The 12,439-nt window shown below is 37.5% G+C and overlaps 1 protein-coding gene across 1 annotated transcript in view; it reads right to left on the reverse strand.

The window, feature by feature from the left end:
* Window positions 1-12,439, reverse strand: part of limch1b (LIM and calponin homology domains 1b) — a 224,617-nt gene that overhangs the window by 157,360 nt on the left and 54,818 nt on the right. Inside the window, exon 3 of the mRNA XM_052573775.1 lies at window positions 2,053-2,251. The gene's annotated coding sequence lies outside the window, so the exon portion shown is untranslated. The remainder of the gene's footprint in view (window positions 1-2,052; window positions 2,252-12,439) is intronic.

A 12,439-nucleotide genomic window follows, 5' to 3' on the forward strand; every position in this document is an offset into this window, starting at 1 on the left:
TATGCTGAGATTGCATATGCAATTCCTGGGGCTGGCGGGATATTATGGAAGGTTTGTGCCTAATTATTCGGACCTCACCAGCCCCTTGACTGATCTCACTAAAAAGGAAGCACCAGATACGGTTCAGTGGACGGAGCCGTGCCAGCAGGCGTTTACCCAGGTAAAGGCTGCTCTATGTGGCGGGCCATTGTTTCACTCTCCTGATTTCTCTCTCCCTTTTTTGTTGCAGACAGATGCGTCGGATAGGGGGCTGGGTGCTGTCCTGGCCCAGGAGATAGAGGGGGAGGAACGGCCGGTGCTGTATATTAGTCGCAAGCTCTCTAAGAGAGAGACCAAGTACAGCACCGTGGAGAAGGAGTGTCTGGCCATCAGGTGGGCCGTCCTCAACCTCCGCTATTATCTCCTGGGACGGGAATTCACCCTCTGTTCGGACCACACTCCCCTGCAGTGGCTTCACCACATGAAGGATACCAACGCGCGGATCACTCGTTGGTATCTAGCTTTAGAGCCTTTTAAGTTCAAGGTGGTTCACAGGCCTGAGTCGGGCGGTGGGGGTATGTGGCAGGGGGGGGCATGGTTTAGCGAACCCTGCAGCGGGGGAGAGCATCAGGAGACGCGCGGTGAGTGAGTGGGTTAAGCGCAAATAACGAACACCTGTCTCTGCTTGCAGTAATTGGCGTGGAGAGTATAAAACACCAGGAGAAACAGGAGCAGGGGAAAGAGAGAAGGACTTCTGGCTGCTACACTCCTGGACCACGGAATTTATGTTATGAGGAGAACTGGCCCCCCAACTGAGCCTGGTTTCTCCCAAGGTTTTTTTCTCCATTCTGTCACCGATGGAGTTTCGGTTCCTTGCCGCTGTTGCCTCTGGCTTGCTTAGTTGGGGTCACTTCATCTACAGCGATATCATTGACTTGATTGCAAATAAATGCACAGACACTATCTAAACTGAACAGAGATGACATAACTGAATTCAATGATGAACTGCCTTTAACTATCATTTTGCATTATTGAGACACTGTTTTCCGTATGAATGTTGTTCAGTGCTTTGACGCAATGTATTTTGTTTAAAGCACTATATAAATAAAGGTAATTGATTGATTGATTATCAGTTGTTATTTTCCGTGCCCTTTTGTTTTGTTATTATTTTTTTAAATAAAGCAGTCAGTAGTAACAGCCGACCCTGCCGTCTTCCTTCCTACACAATGAACATTGTTACAATGTTTTTTACACCTATCAATAACGTTTGGCTTTTCAAGCAGGAATAAGGTTGTTGGCCAAATAGACCCTTTAGGGCTGAGATACTTGTTAATTTCCCTTAATTAATGAAATATAAACAGTTAAACTTAAACATGTATACACACTCTCCATAAAGTCCATTTTTTACAAATAATAATGCATTCAGGAGATGGTGTGATGCAATGAGAGATTTCCACATTTTTAAACATTTAAAATGCATTAAATAAATATTTTCTATCACTTTGTTTATCACTCTTGAAATGACCTGTACACTAAATAATCTAACCCTCATACTTACATAACAATAGCAGTCTATTTATTTAGTGGTCCAAGTTGAAGCCAGTATGTATATTAAATGACAATATGGGACAAATATAATGCAATTTAGTGGAGGCAGGTGCAGCGTGCTGACGTTAGATGTACAGTCAGACAAAACAATGTGCAGTTATCAAAGGCACGAGTGAACATACAGTCATGGGAAACAATGTGTTTGGCAATTAAAGACGGGACAGCGCAATGAGTTTCAGCTTTAATTCTGAAGCAACTGAGTTTCTCCATGTACCTTTTATTGTTGAACAAGCATTATTTAGGAAAGTCAACATTAGCAGCAGTCAAAACAGGGAACAGGGCTTAGCATTGGGTCAGTTTCAAACCATGGATAAGAGCTTTCACACTTTCTCTTCCGTGGGGATTTTTAGGAAAAATGTGTTTGTTGTTTCGCAGATGTACAATGGTTGTCAAATTTTAATCTTTTAAAATATTTAAAAGATTAAAAGTTTTTTGATTCTGTTTTAATGTGTGGGCTATACTTACCATCGCTGTAGCCATGAAGAAGTAGGCCATCAGGCGAGGGGGTTTGATGGGAACACAAGCTGATGGAGTCCAGGCTGTCGATTGAGTCGTCTCGTGCGTGCCTCGGCAGGGAGAAAGAGTCACTGCGCTCGTACACCCAGCAGTCTATGTAACCACTGTCCCTGATGCTTCACTTTAGGCTGGCACACTCCTCTGCTTGCTGAGAAACATATAAACAAATAAAAATAACAAGCTTACAGCTTTATATTCCTCTAAGTGGTGTTTCAATATTGAATAACATAAATTAAGTACCCAGCCGTAAATAAAGGAGGGGCGGGACAAATACCTAAACATCCTTTTTGTACGACTGCCTACAACGATTCAGTCAATATGACTTTTTACTGATTTATTATACAGTATATAGTTGAAGTCTTAAAAATTAGATACCAGTAGGCTAATAAATTGTCGCCATTAATATTCCATACCATAGCAACTAAAGCATCACAAATGGGTGCAAATGCATTTGCTATTTAAACAAAGCGGTGCTGGATGAGGAAATGAGAACTGCTGTAACTATCAAAAAATAAATAAAAAATTGTGCTGCACCTTGCGCCGGGTGTATGACAAAGCCCTATGATTATGACATTATATATAAAAAGAGTCACTAAATGAATTGCTTTAAAATTAGTTTTGGTGAATGGAATTAAAATATTTAAGTCACTTGATGATTCAAAATCCCCACTACTGGCTCTTCCTCGATATTACCATGGAGAGAAACAAGCAAGAGCTGGAATGGATGAGGTGTGACAGATGAACTTGAAGAGGAATTGAAGTTTATATAACTATATTGCCTTGACTGACTAACGTTCTCTGATTATTAAATAAAACAACAGATCACAGCTCAAGTCAGCTGTTTTTCAGTTGGCTGTGCTGTGTCACCAAAACACAATCCAGTCTTTCTTAAAAGACCTGCAGCACTGTGACTGAACCAAATCCAGGACTAGTCTGTTTGTGACTATCTAACCAGATGGGGAAACACTTTTCATGCAAGGGACACATAACAAGATGTAAAAATAGCCTGCAGTGCATAGAAATCACTGACTGTGTCACATAAAAATGAGTGATAAAGAATTTTTCTACACAATTATGGACAAAAAGAAAAGAAAAGAAATGTTAGTAAGACATTAGAAAATGAAGACCACATCATCTGTAGGGTCCATATCAATTAAAAAAAGTATACTGCACAAAACATTCACAACATTGTTATATGGCCCAATGATATACACAGACATCATTGTATTCCCAGGAGATCTACAAACAATATCAGCCTTAGTTTAGAGCAGTGATGTAAGCCCATCTGAAGAGACCTAAACACTCTCTTCCAATAATGACCTCAAAGAATGATGGACAGAGGTGGAGTGATTTTCTTTAAGCCAAGAAACGATACTCATTCAGAACCCAACCCTAATCAGACAATTTGAGTGGTGCTTTCCCATAAAAATGACAAGGTGTTGACAGAACACTACTGGGAGAAAAAAAATGACAGAGGTGATTCAGTTGATCATTATGTGGTAAAATGAATTCCTTTGTAAAATGAGCTGGGATGGGCCGTCCATATTGAGCACTGTATTTAATATTTTCAATTTCTTTTTACAAATTATTGATTCATGATCAGTTCTTCAATACTACACTAAACTTCCAAATCACACAAAAGAGATGCAGCTGTGCACAGTGCTGGTCCTAGCCTTCTGGGGGATCTGGGCAAAATTTTGTCAGGGGGCCCATTAAGTGCATTCATAAAAACCTCAAAACGACCCTCAACCCCTTTTTTTTTTTCGACCTCCCTGACAGCATCCAATCTGGCTTCAGAAGTGGACATTCAACTGAGACTGCCTTGCTTTCAGTTGCTGAAGCCCTAAGATTGGCATGAGCGGAATCCAAATCTTCAATACTTATCTTCCTTGATCTGTCCCCTGCTTTTGACACCGTTAACCACCAGATCCTCCTGTCAACCCTACCGGCAAAGGGCATATCAGGAACTGCACTCCAGTGGTCTGAGTCTTACCTATCAGATACTGTAGGTCCTTCAAAGTATCTTGGAGAGGTGAGGGGTCCAAGTCGCAACATATAACTGCTGGGGTGACTCAGGATTCAGTTCTTGGACCACTTCTCTTCTCTGTCTACAGTACAGTACATGGCATCGTTAGGTTCTTTTATTCAGAAACATTGCTTTTCATACAACTGCTATGCTGATGACACAACTCTATCTCTCATTCCATCCTGATGATCCGATGGTAGCTGCTCGCATCTGAGCTTGTCTAACAGACATTTCTTGCTGGATGAAGGACCATCACCTTCAAATCAAGCTTTCCAAGACATAACTGCTTGTGGTTCCAGCAAACCCATTGTTTCATCACAATTTCAACATCCAGTTAGCCACATCAACCATAACTCCTTCAAAAACAGCTAGAAACCTCTGAGTTATGATTGATGATCAGCTGACTTTCTCAGAACACATTGCTAAAACTGTCTTGTCCTGCAGATTTACTTAACTGAAAATCGAGAAGATCTGGCCCTTTCTTTCGGAACATGCTGCCACAACTCCTTGTTCAAGCTCTTGTTCTGTCCAAGCTGGACGATTGCAATGCTCTCTTGGCAGATCTTCCAGTCAGTTCTATCAAACCTTTACAATTAATCCAGAATGTGGCAGCCAGATAATTTTTTAATGAGCAGAAAAGAATGCACATTCACAGATCTGTTTATCAGTTTGAACTGGCTACCAATAGCTGCTTGCATAAAATTCAAGGCATTGATGTTTGCCTACAAAACCACCACTGGCTCTGCGCCCCTTTAACTTCATTACTTCAGACATATGTTTGTGCCCTTTAGAAGCTTGTGTTCTGCAAGTGAACATCACTTTATTGAGCCATCCCAAAGAAGCACAAAGTCACTTTTACTGACTTTTAAATTAAATGTTCCCTCCTTCATTTATTGAATACATAAATTATTAAACATTGAATATAGATCAAATGTAATAGAAGTCAAGAAAACTAGTTTTAGGCTCAGTCTGTTAAATAGTTCTGTTGTGAACATAGATGGCTAAAACCATTCCTCTGTAATTGTAATGTGTTCTAAATTTGATTAATCTGTTCATTTCTTTCTCTTACAGGCTACAACAAAAATAAATTCAATGTTGAAGCAAATTTAATTAAGAATGTCATCTCCCAGAAATGCACAGACGAATGCAAGTTGGCAAAACAGCACAACAGTGATTGTGTGTAATGTTTGGATTTCCCAGTTACTGCTTTATAGTTATTGTTTGATTGTTTGTTTGTGAAAGCTTGTAATGAATATAATTTGAACAGAGAACAAAAAGGTAATAAATTCAACATAATTCAAGTTATGAAAGAAGACTAAATTAAATGAAATAGTAATGAAAATAAAACAATAGAACATGCTTTTTTTGTCTTTTATTTAATCAATATCAGCGGCTTGGAAATTTGTGCAGTCATGCTGTGTGCACAAATCACATTTTATAATGTGACTGCAGGTTTGTGCAACATGTGTTGAACAATGAAAAATGTCTACATAAAGGTGAGTTTAAGTAAACTGTAAGATACAATCCAGAAATTCTGTTGGTTAGTAAAATATACAGTGGGAAAGTGCACCTTTAGGGTTCTTTACTTTTAGGGATTTAAAATAAAAATCAATAAGTACAAATTCACATATAGACATGAATAGGGACTGAATTAATCAAATTAAAACCCTTTAAAAATTACCCTACAGAACATTTATGAAATTGTGTAATAAAACCTATAGGAATCCGATAAGAATCTTATAGGACAATGAATATCCTATAAGACTATCCCTAACGGCATCTTAAAGGAATCTAATAATAATCTAATAGGACAAGACAAAAATATCCTATTAGACAATTCCTAACGAAATCCTATAAGAATGGTTCCAAAATATGATAGAAATTCCAATAAGAATCCTTTACAATTTTCCTGTTGGAATCCTTTAGGATTTTTTGACAAGGGAGCACAGTCTGAAGATCATCTGACTCGATTTTGGTGAAAATCGGACAAATGGTTGATGAGGAGTCCGGAAAACTAGGTTTTTAATATAAAGCAAAATACACCTAAAATGGCTGACTCTGGAAAATTGTATATCATTTGACAGTTTTGTTATTTTTGGCCAAACCATTCAGAAGTTGAAGCAAAACTATGCATTTTTTTTATATATCCTGACCACTAGTTGGCACTGCGTCTAAACACTGCAGGTAGTCTCAGGTCATGGTTATTATAACACACACCAAGTTTGGTCTCAATATGCCAAACTGTTGCCGAGATATATATCCTCACATGCATTTTTGCGTGCTTTTCATCAAATTTGTTCATCTGTCATTTGAGAATGCTCCGACGAATCAACTTGAATTCCATAACTGTTTGCCAGCATTGTCTGAAGATGATCTGAGCCAATTTTCGTGAAAATCGGACAAACCATCTAGGACGAGTTCGAAAAAGTAGGTTTTCCAGAAAAATTGAAAATTGCAAAAAATTTAATTGAATACTAACTGAATTGAACTAACTGAATTTTGGGGTTCATTCGACTCATTGGGATTCACAGGGAAAAATAATTTCCATTTTCTGGCTTACGGTTCAAAAGTTATTAGCATAAAAATACTGACATTTTGGACAAGTGGTGGAGCTAGAGGGTTGGAGTTATACAAATTATACAACTTTCCTGTAATCAGTTCTATGGGCTGCCATAGACTTGCGGCAGAAGAAGAAGAAGAAGAAGAAATATAACTGCAAGCGAACAATTACAGCAATTTTAGGATGATTGTAATGTAAAAGTAAAACACTGCACAGTCTTCTCCATACACATTAAAAATACACAGATTCTAAAGTTACTCAGTTATTTGGTAAAGGGCAAAAGGTTTATTATTTTAATTTGACTAATTTGGATTTTATGTAGGAAGGCCAACAGCGCACCATTTTAGCGTCATGTTTCATAATCGCTGGAAAAATAAATAAAAAACGGAACAAAAATTATAATAATCACAGCCCTATTGAGATCAAAGAGGCCCCTGGTGGTCTTGTACTTTGTGTATAGGGAGGACAGATAGGAGCACAGAGAGAAAAAAAAAACTGTATAAGCAAGAAGTTAAATTATGTGTCTGAACAGTAAAATATCTAAAAAAGTGAAATTATAATTTTAAGAGGATTTAAATTTATGGATGAAAAAAGGAATTGCAAATGAATTGCAAAACAGCCTAATGTTAGTATTAAACTTCAAAAGGCTTTGATTTAATTAAGCATATTTCTATCATGACAACTATTTTGGCATGGTAATGTACATGAAAATGTGAATGTGTTTGGTCTTGAATAGATCTGCTACAATTGCTACTGCTGCAGACATGAAGCAGATATGCTTATATCCACAAACATAAAATAATCTCTCTATGGCTCTGGATTGGTCTACCACGTACAGAGTGTGTCGGACACGAAACACCAAATGCCATGACAGAATGACAGCCCTGGAGACTTGTCAATACATAGAAGATATTCTATGGATTGTAGCTTACCAACTCAAGCCGGAGTCTGATGAATTTACTCTCACAGCATTAGGATACACCGTCTTCTTGAATTGATGTTTACTACATAGAAATTTTACTGTGTTTGTGGGCAGGCAAGTTGGTGACCTAAAATGTGGGTGGACATTTTGCAAATGTGTTACAGAATCTCTGCATTTCAGGTTTGCTCATCAACATTTTTCTTCGCCCCATGATGGTTTGTGTAAATTATGAATGAAGGCAAGATAATCAAAATATTTGGAACTAAATGTATATTGTCTGTGAATTTAGCCGCTGGCACTGATAACAGTGGCAATGAGCACTAAGCATGATTTTAAAAGCAACACTTTTCAGCGCCAGATTGTCACTTACAAACAAGATTAATAATGTGCTAGTCAACTAGAGATGTTTCATTTGTAATAGGCATATCTGTACTGTGAGATATTACAAAAACATTTGACATCCAAATCACATTAACAGAGGAATTCCCATAGGGAAGAAAAATCGAGACAGGGGTAGCTGCAGCCTGGAGCAATAGGCGCCGAAAGGTTGGGGCGTGGCAAAAGGTAGGGGCGTGGCAAAAGGTTTCTCATTGGTGGAAGGAGTTTTACTGCTGGCCAATCAGCAGCTAAATATACATTTACGTAATTTCCTTACGACAAGGTGGCGGCGATAAGACGTGAGGTAATTATTCATCGTTTATACGTTTATCTATACTTTATATACCACAAATATGTATATTAAGATAAGTTTGTTACAATACGATGATATTTTTTCCTTTGCGTTATATCTTGCAGCTTTAGTAATTAGTTTATCGTTGTTGACAGACATATGTACAGTGAGACAAAACGATGACCGCACTGACGGCAAATCCTTCAGAGATGATTGTTTATATCTGCATCCTTTTTGTACAAGAGAGTACAGAATACATCCTGTAAGTATAATAATTATTACCATCTCTATTGCAACTGTATGAAGATCAATTCACAATCTGGAGACGATTAATCATACACAATATTGTAGTAACAAGATGTTGTAATCTTTATTTGCTGGAAAATGACAATCAGTCAAGTTTTCACTGCCTGACCATCATCTTAATGTTAATGAAGTTCAATGTTTTTATTATTTTTTACATCTAAAACACCTTGTTCAGTAAGTATTTAGATGTTTTCCATATATGTCACGGTCTAAGCATGATCTGTTTCTGTTGTTCTGATGAAGGAAGCTTGTGTTGGACAGGATTCAGTGTCTGTTGAAGCACATGTGAATGTGTTATAAAGTGAGTATCAGAAAACACATCCAGACACATGGCTGTCAAAGACCACATGACAGGAACATTCTCCTGGAGACGCTGAGAAAGCACAGAAGGAATGTCTGTGGAGGATGTACTCAGAAAAAACACATACTTCAGGACACCTGCTGGAGTGAGTATATTAAAGAAAAAACTCAACTCAACTGTAAAATATCTTGTATCAAATCTTTTCAGGTAATATTTTATTATTCTGTACCTTTTTAGCCCATCTGTTAAAAATTTAAAGCAATAGTTTTAGAAAACAATGCAAGATTTATCTGTGTATACAAGAACATGAAATGCATGGTATATTGTGAACCTTATACATTAGCTTCTGATTGTTTCTGCAGTTCTGCAGTGTATGTAGCTACACCGTCCGAGCCAAAGAGAATGCAACAGAATCTGATGAATCTGAAAAGTGATTTATTTATTTTTTCTTGTTATTATTATTATTATTATTATTGTTGATATTATTCTTTTTATTTATTTATTTTATGAAAGGGGGACCCGTCTACACCTTTCCTACCGTACACCTGATGGATACTGACTGTAAAATGTCAATCATAGTCCGAGGGCTCAGTGTGGTGACAGAAGATGGAACAAATGTGTGTCAGTGCACCAGCCTTGATGAAGCTTCATAACAGCCTTCTGGATGTATTCTGTTTTCAACATTGCATATCCACCACACCTGAGAAAGACACTGACTTTCCTTCAGAGGCACATGGTCAACATTAGAAGACGAGACAAGCACTGTCAGTAACTTTAATCCTGAATGATTTGCCTCTTGTATTAGATCCTCATGCCTTGACTGTACCATTGCCCAAAGTGCACTCGAAGGACATTCACTCTTCTGAAGTTAACTCAACATGTTGGAGTGGTACATGCACATTAACCAAATAGCTTGCTCTATTCTTTTTCTATTCTATCTGTTTTATTTTTCTTTTTTATATTATTTAAAAGCCCTTGCTACGTGTACTGTGTTTAAGCTAACTGAGACTTGTTATAGCTCTTATATATCATTGCTCTTTTTGTTGTTTTTGATTGCTTCAACTTTGTCCTCATTTGTAAGTCGATTTGAATAAAAGCGTCTGCTAAATGAATAAATGTAAATATTAGTATAACCTGTGGTATAGATGAGTGCCAGTCAACTTTTTTGTTATTCCATTCTTTTAGAAACCATGCACAGGAAGCATATGTACTTTTGTTACTCAGTGAAGAGTCAGTAGTACAGTTGTATTATAATATAATGGAGAAGGGTCTGGCTGCAGACGTGCCCTCTCAAACACTTGTGCTTCGTTTTTTATTGGATATTTTATTCTACTTATTGGTAAATTATTTTTTTAATCTCTCATCATTTGTTTTTCTCTTGTGTAGGTATGGTTGACTGGAAGTCTGTCAGGCCAGATGTGAGGAAGACACACAGAGTGGAGCTGGAGCTCAGCAGATGTGTGATGCTGTAGATACTGTGGTCTTCACAGCTTTCTATTCAGACAAAGAGTTTGCTGGATTCTATTCTATGGACTGCTACTACAGAATGAATGAATGAATTAATGAATGAGTGGTTTATCTATCTATCTATCTATATATCTATCTTTTTACTTGAATTGGTGACTGAAACTGAAAGCTAAATAAACGTTTTAGTGGATAAAGCTGTGTCTGTTTGCTTAATTGGTTAATGTCACTTAAAACAAGGTTACTAAACTCTTCAGACTAATTTTTAAATGTATTAGTTTTTAATTTTTACTAATTTTTCTTTATCAGGCAAAACCTGGTTTTCTAGTGTAACACTTTACAATAAAGATTCATTTGTTGACTGATGTATTAACTAAAATTAACTATGAGCAATACATTTGATACGGTATTTATTAAACTTTGTTAGTTAATAAACATACCTCTGTAGGTTGTTTGTTCTTGTTAGTTCACTAATGTTAACAAATACTGCTGACTTTAAATTACTTTAATTTAAGAGCAGCAAGTGCGACTAACCTTGTTTAGAGACGTTTGTATTCTCAAAAATAATTGTAATCTGTTTTTGATGATCGATAAACTAAGACCTAAAAGTGCGGTGGTGATTACCTCAGTAAGCCCTTTTGAAGGTACTTTCGAAAGTAATTTAAAATAATATTATTTACATCATTAACGCAGTTTTTACATTGGATGAATTTCAATTGGTTTTATAGGATTATGTGTTTAATTTATCGCTTTCTATTAATCTATAGGCCAATAGCGATTAAGAGTATGGCTCGCCTTTAGGCGGAACAGCCAGTTTTCGCTAAACCTTTTGCCACGCCCCCTACCTTACTTTCCACCAATGAGAAACCTTTCGACACGCCCACCTTTTGCCACGCCCATTGCTCCAGGCTGCAGTTGGAAAAATCTACTTGGAAAAATCTACAGTGAAATCTCTTTAATATCTCAAATATTTTTCCAAGACAGAATTGAGGTTACTTTAAGATCAAATGGATATTTTGCTTGAGTTTTCCTGCTCAAATGGTCTCAACAACATCACACACTGTGCTCAGATTTCATCCTACTGTACATTTAAAGATTTGGGAGCTCTTACATTTGTCTCCTCTAAATTTCAGAAGTGATCTCAATAACTTTACAAAATGTGCAAGTCAAATGTTTCAATAAGAGCTCAAACATTTCTACCATACAATATGTATTAATAATCAAATTAGTCAATTGCCTTTCAGCAAAAAAAAACCTCTAAGGTTATATTTTTTGTAAATCAGTTTTGAATGAGGTATCTGGTAAATTACTATTTCCTACAACAAATTATGAGCCTATGTACATTAACGCCCAGTAAAAAGAAACATTATAATTATTTCTGCATAATTTCTCTCTCAATATAGCCCCCCCCCCCCCCCATTTACTGCCTTTCACATACTCAGTGCACACTTTGTAAAGCTGTTGAGATCTCTCAACTAAACTTTTGAACAGACATGTGAGAGATCCAGAGTTTCTAGCTAAAAAGAAAAAAAAACAAAGCACAGTGTGATGTTGTAGAGATTGTAACGACAGGTAAAAGAGGAGGAAGCAATTGCAGGCAATCAGATGATGTTTATTAGAAAGAGAGTCCAGAATGTTGGCAATGGCAAGGAAGGTCTACGGTGGCGTGAGAAGAGCTGGATGGTGAAGTCGATGGTGCAGGTGAAGATGGTCAATGGTTGAAACCAGGAACAGACCGGAACACTGACACGAGGACGACAACACGAACCCAATCCAGCACACGAACACGGAAGACGGTAATCCAACTAGGACACGGAGACATGAGAGAGGATCTGACAACAGAGAGAGAGCGAGGTGAGTATAAGTAGCTGAGGTGTGATGAGGATCAGCTGGAGCGAGACAATCAACACCCAGGTGATGACAATCAACTAAACGAGCACATGGAGACAACGTAAGTACAAAAACAACCACAAAACATGACACGGAGGAAACACTGGATTTCCTACCGTGACAGTACCCTCTCCCCTAGGACGTCACCTGACGTTCCCAGCCTGCTTTACCTGTAGATTGTAATCATCTATAAGGTG

This window comes from Carassius gibelio, chromosome B14 (assembly GCF_023724105.1).
Source record: "Carassius gibelio isolate Cgi1373 ecotype wild population from Czech Republic chromosome B14, carGib1.2-hapl.c, whole genome shotgun sequence".
Classification (NCBI taxonomy): Eukaryota; Metazoa; Chordata; class Actinopteri; order Cypriniformes; family Cyprinidae; genus Carassius; species Carassius gibelio.